This window comes from Triticum urartu, chromosome 6, assembly GCF_003073215.2.
Source record: "Triticum urartu cultivar G1812 chromosome 6, Tu2.1, whole genome shotgun sequence".
NCBI lineage: Eukaryota > Viridiplantae > Streptophyta > Magnoliopsida > Poales > Poaceae > Triticum > Triticum urartu.
Genome location: NC_053027.1, coordinates 404,285,334 through 404,303,499, shown reverse-complemented (window position 1 = coordinate 404,303,499; position 18,166 = coordinate 404,285,334).

The window sequence follows — 18,166 nt, the reverse complement described above, 5'->3', positions numbered from 1 at the left end:
TAGTATGCTCCTTAGATTTACAAAACAAGGTTGTCGGAAAACTTACGGGAGTCGCTACGTGAGTGCAGTCATGGCCAAGGTCTTCGGTCATCTTCGGCCATGTCTTTTGGGTCTTAAAAAGCAGCTTCCACATGTCTTTGTGCTTTGTGCCGAAGAACCGCTTGTCAGGACCCTGATCCTAAGTCACACTGATCTAGCATGTAACACATCATATCACTTTGCGGCCTCACGCACGGTATTTCCACGGGTGCTACCTTACCTGGCCCGGGACCGTTTGCGCCTTTTGGCTCACGTATATGATAGTGTCGCTAGCATCCATATGACAAAGAACCCGGGCCGACATGGCTAGTCGTGAACCCAAAGCGGCACTAACCCATGGGGACAGGCATACATGAATGAACCTCGAGCATGTCGGTCAACAGCGTGTGAATCCGGGCTGTAGCACTGGGCTAACAGGACTCCGGTAACCCGGGCTGTAGCAGGCTAGGCAGGACTCCGGATGTGACCGCGTGACATTTCCCCGAAGGGACAGACACAGGAACAAAGTGAAACACATGCCGGCCAGTCAAGTGTCCTGAGCAGTAGTGCTGGGCTAGCAGGACTCCGGTGAACCGGGCTGTAGCGGACTACTATGGCTCAAGGAAGCACTAGACTACATTTCCCCATAAGAGAGGCTGCCGAGGATAAACAACTAGATTGTCGGATCCCACACATACCAAGCATTTCAATCATACACACAATATGCTCGATATGTGTAAATACAACATGGCATCACAACAAGACTCTACGACTCAAGTATTTATTCATTAGGCTCCGAGGAGCGAGATATTACAAACATGGGTCTCATGACCCAACATTCAGAGCATACAACTCAAAGCACACGCGGAAGCTTAACTTGTCTGAGTACAGACAACTACAAAAGAAGAAGGCTCAGAAGCCTGACTATCTACAAGATCCTGCCAAGGGCACAAGATCGTAGCTGAGGTAATGAGCTAAACGTCGAAGTCCAAGCGGAACTACTAGCGGGACTGAAGTCTCTCTGCAAAACATAAATTAAGCAAACGTGAGTACAAATGTACTCAGCAAGACTTACATTAGAACTAACTACATATGCATCATTATCAACGAAGGGATGGTGGAGTTTAACCGCAGCAAGCCAGCTTTGACTCAGTGGCTATCCTGAACTACGACTGCAAGTAACTCTTTTGAGGTGGCGCACACGAGTCCACATATTCACCATATCAATACACCACTATGGATCTGCTCCCGTCTCCCTGCGAGAACGCCATCCATAGCACTCACACTTATCTTGCGCATTTTAGAGTATCCACTTTTGCTTGTCTATGAACTATGCAAGGGGTCCAAGTTTCCATAACCGAGGAATCCGGCTATTCGAATAGATAATGATAACCCTGCAGGGGTGTACTTCTTCACACACGCTCTCGCCACTTATCGCCCTGTACACGTCATGTACCTCGGCAACCTTCAAGCGGAAGCCGGGCGAGGGAGTCGGCCACGACCTGACTAACCAACAAGTCTCTAGTCCAGGCTTATCGCCTATTCGGGTTCCATCCGCAAGGAGATCCGGCCGGGGTGTCGCTCACGGCCCCAAACGATGTGTGCAGGGTTCCCAAGCCCACCATCCGGGTGCCACTTGGTACACCGTGCCATTGTGCCTAGTCTGTCCCAAGCCCACCTGTACCGGGTGCCACTTGGTAGACTACTAACACTACCTACAAACACCAAAAACTAGTTGCAACTCCTGGACAGAGATCGAGTTGATTAATAAGCCGAGAGGGGCCGAGTTACCGGAACCCAATGTGTGGTAGTAACTATTCATGGATCACAAACACAGGACTCAGTTCCTGAGGACGGCTGCAATGAGACAACCCACCATGTACTCCTACATGGCCTCTCACCGCTACCTTTACCAAATCGTGTTCACACACTTAGCTCTCAACGGTAGGACATATTCACCACGTTCCAATTCATTCCCGATGAATCAGACCAGACTCAACTCTAAGCAGTAGTAGGCATGAAAAACAAGCATGAATGAGTAGGAACATCAGGGCTCAAACAACTCCTACTCATGCTAGTGGGTTTCATCTATTTACTGTGGCAATGACAGGTCATGCAGAGGAAAGGGTTCAACTACCGCATCATGTAATAGTTGAATTGGTGTTGCCCTAATGCAGTAAAAGAGAGCAGGAGCGAGAGAGTGGGACTGTATTGGAATGAACAAGGGGTTTTTGCTTGCCTGGCACTTCTGAAGATAGTATAACTCTTCATCGGTGTCATCGATCTCATCGTCGGAATACGTCTATTGAGAGGGGACAACCACCGGCAAACAAGAGGGAACATAATCAATGCAATGCAACAATATGATGCATGCTATGGCATGGCAATATGAATGTGTTTTGGGATAATGCAAGCTAGAACAGATTGGAATGAGTCCATTTGAACCAAAGATTCAAATGCAAACCCATTTCAGGAAGTCATATTAGTGCATTAACTTGATTCACCTAAACAGCAAGGCTAAAATATTCTAACATGCATTAAACTAGGACAGATGGATAGATTGAATTTTTCTGATTATTTTTCATATATAAATTATTTAATTTGGAGTTAGAGTTGATTTTATATGAATTTTAGAAGTTTATACTAATTTCTGGAATTTCCTGAATAAGAATAATTCCAGAAAAGGCATTACTGCGTCAGCATTGCGTCATGCTGACCTCATCAGGTCAACAGACCCGGTCCAGGTCAAACCTGACCAGTGGGTCCCGTGTGTCAGTGTCATTAGTCTAACTAGTTTTTAGTTAGTCCTAATCCTACTTAATTAGCAGGCGGGTCCCATTTGTCATTGACCCAGAGGGGTCAAACTGGGCCCACCCGGGGGTTAACTCGGTCAGCGGGGTCAAACCCCTGGTCGGCAGGTCAAACCTGCCAGCGACTCGACGCTGGCGAGGCCTGAGACGGCGGAGAGCGTCGGAAACGCGCTACAGGGCACGGGCGAGGCTGTTCTTGGGCTTGTTAGAAAGCTCTTGCTAGCGCGTGTCTAGTGGTGGTGGAGGCCGGGCCTATGGTGGCCGGAGACAACGACGGCGAGCTCCAAGGCGGCGGCCGGAGTTCGGCAAAGACGGGTTTGGTGCTACGGTGATCCATAAGACGAGTTGGTGAGTTCTACAACTTCTCGGGAAGGCTCTGAGCACATTGGTGTGCTCGTACGCGAGTTGCAACGACTATGGCCACGACTGCACCATTGCCGGCGGCGAGGAGCTCACGGCTCCAGTGGCTAGGCTGGTAAGGGGAAGGGATTCACTGCGGGGAGAAGGGGGAAATGCTCGGGAGCTCACAGCGGATCCAGTAGAGGCAACGGTGAGGCCGGGGAGGTGCTAATGAAGATGGGAGGTCGCCGGCGATCTCGGCGGCCAAACGATGAAGACGAGGTCGGGGGCGGCGTTTCGGGGCGTCCCGCGTCGCGTGAGTAGGTGGGGAGGACGACGACATCGCGGGGGAGCTCGGGAGCAGCTTGGTCAGGCGATGCGGTGGTTGTGGCCGCGTGGCAGTGAACGGCGGTGTCGAGCGCGTCGGCCATAGCGGGGGAGGACGAGGGAGAGATCCAAGGAGAGAGGCGAGAGGTGCAGGGGGTCGAGGAGGAGTGCATGGTGACGTCCAGAGCGTCCGGCGTCGAGGGGGAGGGGCAGGCAGGCAGGGTGGTGGCGTGGCGAGCTCGGCGGCGTCGCGGTGTCCCTCCTCTGCCTACTGGCAGAGGTAGGCGATGACTGGCAGCGGCGCTGGGCTGGGCCGGCCAGGTGGGCTGGCCAGCTGGGCTGCGACAGGTGAGGCCAGGTGAGTTTCTACTCTGTTTTATAATTCTGTTTTGTTTTCTTTTTATTTAATCATTTTTCCACTGATTCAAATTCAAAAGAATTTCAAAACAGTGACAAAACCCTTTGAATAATTTTATGTTGCTAGATGGACTTTTCCAACAGCACATAAAACATTTCAAAGTTAATTGAAAATATATCCCGTATATTATGAATATAATTCCAAATTCAAATACAATAATGATTTAAATTCAGTGCCAAAATAATTCCTTAAAAATGTTCAATATTTTTGGTTTGGATACAAACCCTTGCCAAAATTATCAAACATTAATGAAGACCATTTTGGTTTCACTGAATGCAAGCTTAAGGGTTCTTGCCCCTTTTTTTATTTAAGTTTTTGAGGCTTCCACTTTCCTCAATATAAGTTTCAGAAATTTAGACATGATGCAGGATGCTTATGAAACTAATTGCAATCAAATTCTAGGGCTGTGACAGCTCACCCCCACTAAACAAGAATCTCGGCCCGAGATTCAAGTCGTGAGGCAAGAAGACAGAGGGACACAAGCTAACACAATCTTCACGATCCAGATGTCTTTCTCGAGGATGTTGATTCATTGCATCACCTTGATCTCGATGTCTTTGCGTTTGAGCTCTTCATCCAACATGATGGCGACAGAAGGAAACTCTACAGGAAATGATCTTCTCAAAGATCGAGCAACTCAAGATCAACTCATGGAGTGAGATATAAAACATCTCTTGAGCTGAGACACGAAACACACATCAGGGTTGATGGAAAGAAGCAGATGATAAAGGTTCAAATTTGGTAGGCAACAATTCCACGCTTAAGTAGGATGGTGCATGGTTTCAAAGTAGCGAGGAGATAATTGCCATGATACCATAACCAGACATCTTAAGGAAGGTGAATCGCAGAAATATTCCCTTAAGTGGCAAAAAGAATTACTTTTGATTCGGAGATCATTGAAACTCTTTATACCAGCCTAAGGCAATCACAATCGATCATTTGAAGGAGTTCAAAAGAATGACATACTTGGACTAGAAAGGATGATGTGGACTCCCTTGTTGAAGACAATGCAATGGATGATTTTGCTTATCATCGGAAATGAATGGGACCCATGGTAAGTCCACTTTTGAAGGTGATTGAACAACAACTACTGAGGTGCAAGCTGGGAACAAAATGCAAATGTTGGGAATGATTCTGGTAACTGGGGAAGAACTCAACAGTCGAGAGTGAGTCCACTGTTTGAAAAGGTTATAACATAACCGGGGAAACTGGAAGCAAATCCCAGTTAACGCCAACGGTAAAACCTAGTTCTTGCGCGTGCTCTCAAGAACTGGAGCATCTCCATATTCATCAAGGTTTTACCAATATCCGTGTCAAGGATCCTGGCAACACAACATACCACCATGATGAATGGTGATGGATGATGCAGATGCAAAGGAAGATAACACTTTCTCAGATTTCACCTTAGTGAGGCCAAGGGAACAAAATCTGGATGATCGACCCAGAGAAATTTAGCACTCCGCTTCTAATGTTCTCCTTGATGTGCTAGGATAACCCATTTATTGATACGGTTTGGTATCTAGGACATCAAGTAAAAGGTCGGACTTCGGGAGCACAAGAATCCATAAGGATTAATTACGAAGGTAAATCCTACGAAATCCTCATGGGGAGGTGGCCAACTTTCTTCAATCAAGATACTACAATAATAGGTCTTCCGGCTGGATGTGTTGGCCACGACATCCACTTTACCGGTTATCGAGGGACCAATATTATAGTTCTTGGAAAATGCTCCAACCATCATATCTGCCTGAGATTCAGATCTGGTTGGTGTCAGGATATTCCAGACTCATCGAGTCTAGAAAGAAAATGAAAGTTTGCAACACAAATCGACGAGACGACGTTGCGAGATTCTCGGGGAATGAACTGCGATAGCAAGCTCCAAAACATGAGCTGGTTCTGCTACAACATGTGAACACATTGTCCCAGACAAGTATGACCACATGGTAGTCTTATAATAAAACACTACCTAGTTCTGGTGGGGAACCATCATTGAGGATATCGAAATCTTGTGCATGACCTAGGATAGCACAACAACTCCTTTTCCTGGAACAGGTCAATCAGTGGCTTAGTGTGCTATGGAATTCATATGGAATGAAGATGATTAGTCTATCAGACCATGGAATACTTTGCACGTGCATGACTAACTTGGGATGATTCCAGAGGAAGCAGAACTAACTTTCTCGAACTCACGGCGGCAACTTGCACCAAATGCACGTGAATTAGAGGAAGTCACTTCTTTCATCCAACATATGCTTCATGAGCTAACATGAAGAGATGCTTTCAAAAGTTTCCAACACTCGCTTAATGTTCAACAAAATCATGGAGAGGACATGGATGTTGTCGATGGGCTCAACGACAATTCGCCCAAGTTTCCATATAAATGGAATTCCATAATTAAGTGGACATGGTGATAGCATTGGTCAGACCCAAAGAATATAATGATGTATGCTCAAGGAATCAACCACGAGTAAAACAACATTACGAATATCGTTGGTTCTGATTTGATTTGACTATAGCCCACACTCAAATCAAAGTTTGGGTAAGACAATAGCACCGACAATTGATCACGAGGATCAATTGATGAAGATATCATCTTTCTTCAACACACACGCACACACACGCAAGATATCCCTTTGGAATAAACTGAGTCGGACAAGCTTTTATTTTTCAACTCTCCAAGTTGTTGTTTAGCTTTAACCAACTTGCTCAGGGTATCCGACACAGATTCTTGGAGAAGGGGTGGTTTAAAAGAAACCAGCTTGATCACGAGCTCAACATAATGGTCAGGCGACAACCTGGTAACACTTCCGAGAAGATGATCGGAAAGTCACGAACCACCGATATGTTACTAAGTTCGAGAACAATCTTGCTTTTCAGGGCAAGATGATGTGATCAAGAGAGTGATGGATTGACATGATCCTAACTCATTGATCGAAGTGTGCACCAGAAATAAGGACTAGGTAGCACGATAAACCTTAGGGTGATGATTCAATAACCAGCACGCTAAGAATGAGAGTATTGTCTATTAACTACCAAGCAACGGAGTTGCTAGGAGTATTGATTTCGCACATCACAGTACACTTGTTGGCACTCCGGTTACAATAACACGGAACCGAGGAATGAACAATGATGGCAAGAAGTATTACTGCGTCAAGAATTCATAAGAGGTGGTGCAATTCTCATGACACTCCTGACATAAAGATGGTAACACTACAAGGTAGAGCAGAGCAAAAGCTGGATTGGCATTTTGATCTGTGGAATACAATTGTTTTGACCCAATCCTAGATATGGACGAGGTTCTGGAGTTTGTTTCTCCTAGTCATTCTGGAATAGGATGGCTTGACGGACCACAAGAATAATAGGCATCGATGAACACGAATGCATAACTATTCCTGACTATCAATTGATAGACTAGGGTCGGAATACAGCTGAGGAGGGTCAACTCAAGGAACATATAACTTTATGAGTTGTGGATGCATAGATTAGTATGTCGAACCAAGTTCAACAGGTTTCTTCCGGATAACCCATGCAGAAAGGTAGAACTGGCAGAATCACAATTATGAATGGAGAACTCCTCAAGAGTACTCTGATTGTGAGCTTTTGGTTCAAATAACTTCCGCCTTAATGGTTCATGGTATTTGGAAGAAGGAAATACCACGGACCTCGAGGACTGTCGCAAGGTTACTAATATCCTAAAGGAACTAGCAACACTATCAACATGAGGTAAGTAGGGTGAATCTCGGGTTCAAGAACCCATGAGTAGAATACCTACTACTAAATGGCATCACGGGATGCTTTCGAGAATGGTGGACAGAATCATCACACCGGAACACAAATCATGGCTATATTACTAGGTAATCTTGTAAGACACTTAGGGTCGTAATAATAACTCCAACTGAAATGTCGAGGCGAAAAATTACCTCAACGCACTGGATAGTGTGGTTAGACTGGCCCAAAAGACATCGAACACAGGAGAAAGGGATTTGCAAATGCATCAGATTGTTTAGAAACCTGGGATGACTCGGACAGCATAATGGCTATAAATGCTCAAAAAGATTTGAGACATCCTGCAAAATGGTGGCATAACCACTCAACATCACAATATCAAAGTTCCGGGATCAACGGTCAACATACGAAAGTAGTAGGAACTGAACAGAGGCTTGAACTCAACAATCCTAGGCAACTACGGTTTAGTAACACGTCATCCTGAGAGATAGAAGAGAAGCCTAGTTCTTAACCCCGTAGAAAAGATAAGATGACTCACATCAGAAGGTCATGAGGATAAGGAGTAAAAAGAGCCTTATGTTCCCTTCCACAATCAATTCCCTTACATAGCTAAAGCATTTCTAGACACAACTACGACCGGTTTGGCTTGGTAATCCTACAGGCAGTCAGGCTCTGATACCAAACCTGTCAGGACCCCGATCCTAAGTCACACTGATCTAGCATGTAACACATCATATCACTTTGCGGCCTCACGCACGGTATTCCCACGGGTGCTACCTTACCTGGCCCGGGACCGTTTGCGCCTTTTGGCTCACGTATATGATAGTGTCGCTAGCATCCATATGACAAAGAACCCGGGCCGACATGGCTAGTCGTGAACCCAAAGCGGCACTAACCCATGGGGACAGGCATACATGAATCAACCACGAGTATGTCGGTCAACAGCGTGTGAATCCGGGCTGTAGCACTGGGCTAACAGGACTTCGGTAACCCGGGCTGTAGCAGGCTAGGCAGGACTCTGGATGTCACTGCATGACATTTCCCCGAAGGGACAGACACAGGAACAAAGTGAAACACATGCCGGCCAATTAAGTGTCCTGAGCAGTAGTGCTGGGCTAGCAGGACTCCGGTGAACCGGGCTGTAGCGGACTACTATGGCTCAAGGAAGCACTAGACTACATTTCCCGATAAGAGAGGTTGCCGCGGATAAACAACTAGATTGTCGGATCCCACATACCAAGCATTTCAATCATACACACAATATGCTCGATATGTGTAAATACAACATGGCATCACAACAAGACTCTACGACTCAAGTATTTATTCATTAGGCTCCGAGGAGCGAGATATTACAAACATGGGTCTCATGACCCAACATTCAGAGCATACAAGTCAAAGCACACGCGGAAGCTTAACTTGTCTAAGTACAGACAACTACAAAAGAAGAAGGCTCAGAAGCCTGACTATCTACAAGATCCTGCCGAGGGCACAAGATCGTAGCTGAGGTAACGAGCTAAACATCGAAGCCCAAGCGGAACTACTAGCGGGACTGAAGTCTCTCTGCAAAACATAAATTAAGAAAACGTGAGTACAAATGTACTCAGCAAGACTTACATTAGAACTAACTACATATGCATCATTATCAACAAAGGGATGGTGGAGTTTAACTGCAGCAAGCCAGCTTTGACTCGGTGGCTATCCTGAACTACGACTGCAAGTAACTCTTTTGAGTTGGCGCACACGAGTCCACATATTCACCATATCAATACACCACTATGGATCCGCTCCCGTCTCCCTGCGAGAACGCCATCCATAGCACTCACACTATCTTGCGCATTTTAGAGTATCCACTTTCGCTTGTCTATGAACTATGCAAGGGGTCCAAGTTTCCATATCCAAGGAATCCGGCTATTCGAATAGATAATGATAACCCTGTAGGGGTGTACTTCTTCACACACGCTCTCGCCACTTATCGCCCTGTACACGTCATGTACCTCGGCAACCTTCAAGCGGAAGCCGGGCGAGGGAGTCGGCCATGACCTGACTAACCAACAAGTCTCTAGTCCAGGCTTACCGCCTATTCGGGTTCCATCCGCGAGGAGATCCGGCCGGGGTGTCGCTCACGTCCCCAAACGATGTGTGCAGGGTTCCCAAGCCCACCATCCGGGTGCCACTTGGTACACCGTGCCACTATGCCTAGTCTGTCCCAAGCCCACCTGTACCGGGTGCCACTTGGTAGACTACTAACACTACCTACAAACACCAGAAACTAGTTGCAACTCCTGGACAGAGATCGAGTTGATTAATAAGCCGAGAGGGGCCGAGTTACCGGAACCCAATGTGTGGTAGTAACTGTTCATGGATCACAAACACAGGACTCAGTTCCTGAGGACGGCTGCAATGAGACAACCCACCATGTACTCCTACATGGCCTCTCACCGCTACCTTTACCAAATCGTGTTCACACACTTAGCTCTCAACGGTAGGACATGTTCACCACGTTCCAATTCATTCCCGATGAATCAGACCAGACTCAACTCTAAGCAGTAGCAGGCATGAAAAACAAGCATGAATGAGTAGGCACATCAGGGCTCAAACAACTCCTACTCATGCTAGTGGGTTTCATCTATTTACTGTGGTAATGACAGGTCATGCAGAGGAAAGGGTTCAACTACCGCAGCATGTAACAGTTGAATCGGTGTTGCCCTAATGCAGTAAAAGAGAGCAGGAGCGAGAGAGTGGGACTATATCGGAATGAACAAGGGGGTTTTGCTTGCCTGGCACTTCTGAAGATAGTATAACTCTTCATCGGTGTCATCGATCTCATCGTCGGAATACGTCTATCGAGAGGGGACAACCACCGGCAAACAAGAGGGAACATAATCAATGCAATGCAACAATATGATGCATGCTATGGCATGGCAATATGAATGTGTTTTGGGCTAATGCAAGCTAGAACAGATTGGAATGAGTCCATTTGAACCAAAGATTCAAATGCAAACCCATTTCAGGAAGCCATATTAGTGCATTAACTTGATTCACCTAAACAGCAAGGTTAAAGTATTCTAACATGCATTAAACTAGGACAGATGGATAGATTGAATTTTTATGATTATTTTTTTATATATAAATTATTTAATTTGGAGTTACAGTTGATTTTATATGAATTTTAGAAGTTTATACTCATTTCTGGAATTTCCTGAATAAGAATAATTCCAGAAAAGGCATTACTGCGTCAGCATTGCGTCATGCTGACCTCATCAGGTCAACAGACCCGGTCCAGGTCAAACCTGACCAGTGGGTCCCGCGTGTCAGTGTCATTAGTCTAACTAGTTTTTAGTTAGTCCTAATCCTACTTAATTAGCAGGCGGGTCCCATTTGTCATTGACCTAGAGGGGTCAAACTGGGCCCACCCGGGGGTTAACTCGGTCAGCGGGGTCAAACCCCTGGTCGGCAGGTCAAACCCGCCAGCGACTCGACGCGGGCGAGGCCTGAGACGGCGGAGAGCGTCGGAAACGCGCTACAGGGCACGGGCGAGGCTGTTCTTGGGCTTGTTAGAAAGCTCTTGCTAGCGCGTGTCTAGTGGTGGTGGAGGCCGGGCCTATGGTGGCCGGAGACAACGACGGCGAGCTCCAAGGCGGCGGCCGGAGTTCGGCAAAGACGGGTTCGGCGCTACGGTGATCCATAAGACGAGTTGGTGAGTTCTACAACTTGCTGGGAAGGCTCTGAGCACATTGGTGTGCTCGTACGTGAGCTGCAACGACTATGGCCACGACTGCACCATTGCGGCGGCGAGGAGCTCATGGCTCCGGTGGCTAGGCTGGTTAGGGGAAGGGATTCACTGCGGGGAGAAGGGGGAAATGCCCGGGATCTCACAGCGGATCCAGTAGAGGCAACGGTGAGGCCGGGGAGGTGCTGATGAAGACGGGAGGTCGCCGGCGATCTCGGCGGCCAAACGATGAAGACGAGGTCGGGGGCGGCGTTTCGGGGCGTCCGGCGTCGCGTGAGTAGGTGGGGAGGACGACGACGTCACGGCGGAGCTCGGGAGCAGCTCGGTCAGGCGATGTGGTGGTTGTGGCCGCGTGGTAGTGAACGGCGGCGTCGAGCGCGTCGGCCATAGCGGGGGAGGACGAGGGAGAGATCCAGGGAGAGAGGGAAGACATGCAGGGGGTTGAGGAGGAGTGCGTGGCGACGTCCAGAGCGGCCGGCGTCGAGGGGGAGGGGCAGGTAGGCAGGGTGGTGGCATGGCGAGCTCGGCGGCGTCGCGGTGTCCCTCCTCTGCCTACTGGCAGATGTAGGCGATGACTGGCAGCGGCGCTGGGCTGGGCCGGCCAGGTGGGCTGGCCAGCTGGGCTGCAACAGGTGAGGCCAGGTGAGTTTCTACTCTGTTTTATAATTCTGTTTTGTTTTCTTTTTATTTAATCATTTTTCCACTGATTCAAATTCAAAAGAATTTCAAAACAGTGACAAAACCCTTTGAATAATTTTATGTTGCTAGATGGACTTTTCCAACAGCACATAAAACATTTCAAAGTTAATTGAAAATATATGCCATATATTATGAATATAATTCCAAATTCAAATACAATAATGATTTAAATTCAGTGCCAAAATAATTCCTTAAAAATGTTCAATATTTTTGGTTTGGATACAATCCCTTGCCAAAATTATCAAACATTAATGAAGGCCATTTTGGTTTCACTGAATGCAAGCTTAAGGGTTCTTGCCCCTTTTTTTATTTAAGTTTTTGAGGCTTCCACTTTCCTCAATTCAATTTTCAGAAATTTAGACATGATGCAGGATGCTTATGAAACTAATTGCAATCAAATTCTAGGGCTGTGACACCGCTGCAGGGTCCGGGGACCGGCCGGGTCGAACTCCCACATATACTCTTGGCGCGCCTGGCAGGGGGGAATCCGGTGAAAGAGCATCACCTGGATCACGCTGGCAAGGCTGGTATTCTTATCTACCGTGCTCTTGATGCGCCTCTGCAGCGTCATCACCTCGTCAGACGACGCCCAGTCCAGGCCCTTGTTGAGCCAGGATGTCAGCCGCATTGGAGGCCCGGACTTGAACTCGGAAGGAGCGGCCCATGTGTAGTCATGGGGTTCCGTGACATAGAACCACTCCTGCTACCATCCCTTAATGGTCTCCACGAAGGTACCCTTGGGCCAGGTGACGTTGGGAAGCTTGCTCACCATGGCGCCACCGGACTTCGCGTGTTGGCCATCCACCCCTTTCGGCTTCACATTGAAGACCTTGAGCCATAGGCCAAAGTGGGGGGGGGATGCAGAGGAATGCTTTGCATACGACGGTGAACGCCGAAATGTTGAGGAAGGAATTTGGGGCTAGATCATGGAAATCTAGCCCGTAGTAAAACATGACACCGCAGACAAAAGGATGAAGGGGAAATCTTATCCCGCGAAGGAAATGGGGGATGAATACTACCCTCTCATTGGGCTCCGGAGTGGGGACAATCTGCTTTTTGGCAGGAAGCCGGTGGGCGATTTCCTTGGCTAGGTACCCCGCTTCCCGGAGCTCCTGGATATTCCCCTCTGTGACGGAGGAGGCCATCCATATGCCCTGCGCTCCAGATCCGGACATGGTTGGAATGTTTGCGAGGGACGAAAAAGGTTGAGACTTGGGTGCTGGAGCTCGAGGGTGGATAGGCCGAGGAGGAAGAAGGCGTGGGGTAAAAAAGGTGGATCCTAATCTCCTTATAAAGGCAGTGAATATCAAGGTAGTGAATATCAAGCGTCCCCCCACGAGCCTTGAAGCTCGCCTATTCCCAAGGGGTCGAGCGAATGGCATGGTTGGGTTTCCCAAACCTGTACTGATGAGAATCCCACAATAAGGGGACACAATCTCAGCTTTGACAAGATGTGTCACCGGAGGCTACATCTCGAAACGCGAAACGAGAGGTTGATACATCTCCAACGTATCTATAATTTTTGATTGCTCCATGCTATATTATCTACTGTTTTGGACTATATTGGGCTTTATTTTCCACTTTTATAGTACTTTTGGGACTAACCTATTAACCGGAGGCCCAGCCCAGAATTGTTGTTTTTTGCTTATTTCAGTATTCGAAGAAACAGAATATCAAACGGAGCCCAAACGGAATGAAACCTTCGGGAACGTGATTTTCACATCAGATATGATCCAGGAGACTTGGATCCTCCGTCAAGAAAGCCACGAGGCGGTCACGAGGGTCGAGGGCATGCCCCCCCTAGGGTGCCCCCTGCCTTGTGGGCCCCTCGAAGCTCCACCGACGTACTCCTTCCTCCTATATATACCTATGTACCCCCAAACGATCAGATACGGAGCCAAAAACCTAATTCCACTGCTGCAACGTTCTGTACCCACGAGATCCCATCTTGGGGCCTGTTCCAGAGCTCCGCCGGAGGGGGCATCCATCACGGAGGGCTTCTACATCATCACCATAGCCTCTCCGATGAAGTGTGAGTAGTTTACCTCAGACCTTCGGGTCCATAGTTAGTAGGTAGATGGCTTCTTCTCTCTTTGTGGATCTCAATACAAAGTTCTCCCCCTCTCTTGTGGAGATCTATTCGATGTAATCTTGTTTTTGCGGTGTGTTTGTTGAGACCGATGAATTGTGGGTTTATGATTGAGGGAGTCCTGGATTAGGGGGTGTCCGGATAGCCGGACTATGACCTTCGGCCGGACTCTTGGACTATGAAGATACAAGATTGAAGACTTCATCCCGTGTCCGGATGGGACTTTCCTTGGCGTGGAAGGCAAGCTTGGCAATACGGATATGTAGATCTCCTCCCGTTGTAACCGACTCTGTGTAACCCTATCCCTCTCCGGTGTCTATATAAACCGGAGAGGTTTAGTCCATAGGATGAACAACAATCATACCATAGGCTAGCTTCTAGGGTTTAGCCTCTCTGATCTCGTGGTAGATCTACTCTTGTACTACCCATATCATCAATATTAATCAAGCAAGAGTAGGGTTTTACCTCCATCGAGAGGGCACGAACCTGGGTAAAAACATTGTGTCCCTTGTCTCCTGTTACCATCCGCCTAGACGCACAGTTCGGGACCCCCTACCCGAGATCCGCCGGTTTTGACACCGACATTGGTGCTTTCATTGAGAGTTCCTCTATGTCGTCATCTTTAGGCCCGATGGCTCCTCCGATCATCAACAGCGATGCGGTCCAGGGTGAGACTTTTCTCCCCGGACAGATCTTTGTATTCAGCGGCTTTGCACTGCGGGCCAATTCGCTTGGCCATCTGGAGCAGATTGAAAGCTACGCCCCTGGCCAGCATGTCAAATTTGGAAGTTTGAACTACACGGCGGACATCCGCGGAGACTTGATCTTCGTCGGATTCGAGCCACAGCCGAGCGCGCCGCACTGTCACGATGGGCATGATTTAGCTCTGCCGCCGAACAATGCCCTAGAGGCCGCATCCGTATCTGCTCCGACCCTTAGCTCGGAGCCAACCGCGCCGATCGAGGACGGGTGGCTAGACCCCGCCTCAGAGGCCGCAATCTCTACGACAATCGAGCCAAACACTAGCCTTATCCTCTGCGAAGCTCGTGACTCCAAGGTGCCGGACTCTTCTCTGGACTCCGAACCGTCCGCGCCCCTGCCAATCGAATCCGATTGGGCGCCGATCATGGAATTCACCGCCGCAGATATCTTTCAGCACTCGCCCTTCGGCGACATTCTGAGTTCGCTAAGAACTCTCTCTCTTTGTCAGGAGAGTCCTGGCCGGATTATGACCGGCAGGATTGGGATGCGGATGACGATGAAATTCGACACCCACCCACCACCCACTTCGTAGCCACTTTTGATGATTTAACCGACATGCTAGACTTCGACTCCGAAGACATCGACGGTATGGACGACGATGTAGGAGACGAACAAGAACCAGCGCCTATAGGGCACTGGAAAGCCACCTCATCATATGACATATACTTGGTGGATACACCCAAAGAAGGCAATGGCGACGGAACAGCGGAGGATGACCCCTCAAAGAAGCAACCTAAGCGCCGAGTCAGCGGCGCCACTCTAAGTTCCGCCAAACCAAAAACAGTGATACCGGCACGGGAGATAATAACACCCCGGACAGTGCCGAAGACAACTCCCTCCAGCAAGATTCAGCGCAGGAGGATGGAGAAGCCAGCCCCCCTGAGAGGACGGCAGGCAAGGAGGAAGAGGATGATAATTACATGCCTCCCTCCGAAGACGAGGCAAGCCTCGATGACGACGAATTTGTCGTGCCTGAGGATCCCGTCGAACAAGAGCGCTTTAAGCACAGGCTTATGGCCACGACGAGCAGCCTTAAGAAAAAACAGCAACAACTTAGAGCTGATCAAGACTTGCTAGCCGACAGATGGACTGAAGTCCTTGCGGCTGAGGAGTACGAACTCGAACGCCCCTCCAAGAGCAACCCAAAGCGCAGGTTGCTACCCCGACTAGAGGAGGAAGCACTTAAACCTACATCACCAGTGCATGATGCGGCTGACCGGCCACCTCGCGGCCGCAACAGAGAGGCCTCTCGGCCCTCCACTCAAGCTGCACCCTGGCGTCGCTCAAAAAATACCAAGGCACGGGGAAACATGCTAGACCTACGAGATATGTTGGAGGACAAGGCAAGGCCAACAAGATCGATCTATAGATCGCGCGGGCGCCCCACGACACGAGACAATAACCGTCACGCCGGATACAGTAAATCCGGCCGGGCCGAACACAGCAGACAAAGCTCATTTGAGCTACGTCGTGATATAGCCCAGTATAGAGGTGCCGCACACCCACTATGCTTCACAGATGAAGTAATGGATCATCAAATCCCAGAGGGTTTCAAACTCGTAAACATTGAATCATACGATGGCAAAACAGATCCTGCGGTATGGATTGAGGATTATCTCCTTCATATCCACATGGCCCGTGGCGATGATCTACACGCCATTAAATACCTGCCACTCAAGCTTAAAGGACCAGCGCAGCATTGGCTTAACAGCTTGCTAGCAGAATCAATTGGTTGTTGGGAGGACCTGGAAGCCGCATTCCTCGACAATTTCCAGGGCACCTATGTGCGACCACCAGACGCCGATGACCTGAGCCACATAATTCAGTAGCCAGAAGAATCTGCCAGACAATTTTGGACACGGTTCCTAACCAAGAAAAATCAAATCGTCGACTGTCCGGACGCAGAGGCCCTAGCAGCCTTCAAGCATAACATCCGTGACGAGTGGCTTGCCCGGCACCTTGGACAGGAAAAGCCGAAATCTATGGCAGCCCTCATGACACTCATGACCCACTTCTGCACGGGAGAAGACAGCTGGCTGGCTCGTAGCAATAACATGACCAAGAGCCCTGGTAATTCGGATACCAAGGACAGCAATGGCAGGTCGTGTCGCAATAAGCACAAGCGCCGCATTAACAGCGACAATACTGAGGATACGGCAGTTAATGCCGGATTCAGAGGCTCTAAACCCGGTCAGCGGAAAAAGCCATACAAAAGAAATACTCCGGGCCCGTCCAGTTTGGACCATATACTCGATCGCTCGTGCCAGATACATGGCACCCCCGAAAAACTAGCCAATCACACCAACAGGGATTGTTGGGTGTTCAAGCAGGCCGGCAAGTTAAATGCCGAAAACAGAGACAAGGGGCTACATAGCGACGACGAGGAGGAGCCCTGGCCGCTGAAAAATAGTGGACATAAGGGTTTCCCCCCACAAGTGCGGACGGTGAACATGATATACGCAACTCACATCCCCAAGAGGGAACGGAAGCGTGTGCTAAGGGACGTATATGCGTTGGAGCCAGTCGCCCCAAAGTTCAACCCATGGTCCTCCTGCCCGATCACTTTTGATCGAAGGGACCACCCCACTAGCATCCGCCATGGTGGATTCGCCGCATTGGTTCTAGACCCAATAATTGACGGATTTCACCTCACTAGAGTCCTTATGGACGGCGGCAGCAGCCTGAACCTGCTTTATCAGGATACAGTGCAGAAAATGGGCATAGATCCCTCAAGGATTAAACCCACTAAAACGACCTTTAAACGCGTCATACCAGGTGTAGAGGCCAACTGTACATGCTCAGTTAGACTTGAGGTGGTCTTCGGATCCCCGGATAATTTCCGAAGCGAGGAGTTAATCTTCGACATAGTCCCGTTCCGCAGTGGCTATCACACACTGCTCGGACAAACCGCATTTGCAAAGTTCAATGCGGTGCCGCACTACGCATACCTCAAGCTCAAGATGCCAGGCCCTCGAGGAGTCATTACGGTCAACGGAAACACCGAACCCTCTCTCCGAACGGAGGAGCATACAGCGGCCCTTGCAGCGGAAGTGCAAAGCAGCCTTTCAAGGCAATTCTCCAGTCCGGCTATTAAACGTCCGGACACCATCAAGCGCGCTCGGAGTAACCTACAACAAGACCGCCTGGCACGTTCCGAGCAATCGTAGCAATGCAGCCCCAACCCCAGCCCTCGCGAAACAGCAAAATCGGTGCTACGCGTACATAATTACGCTCTGAAAATACCATGG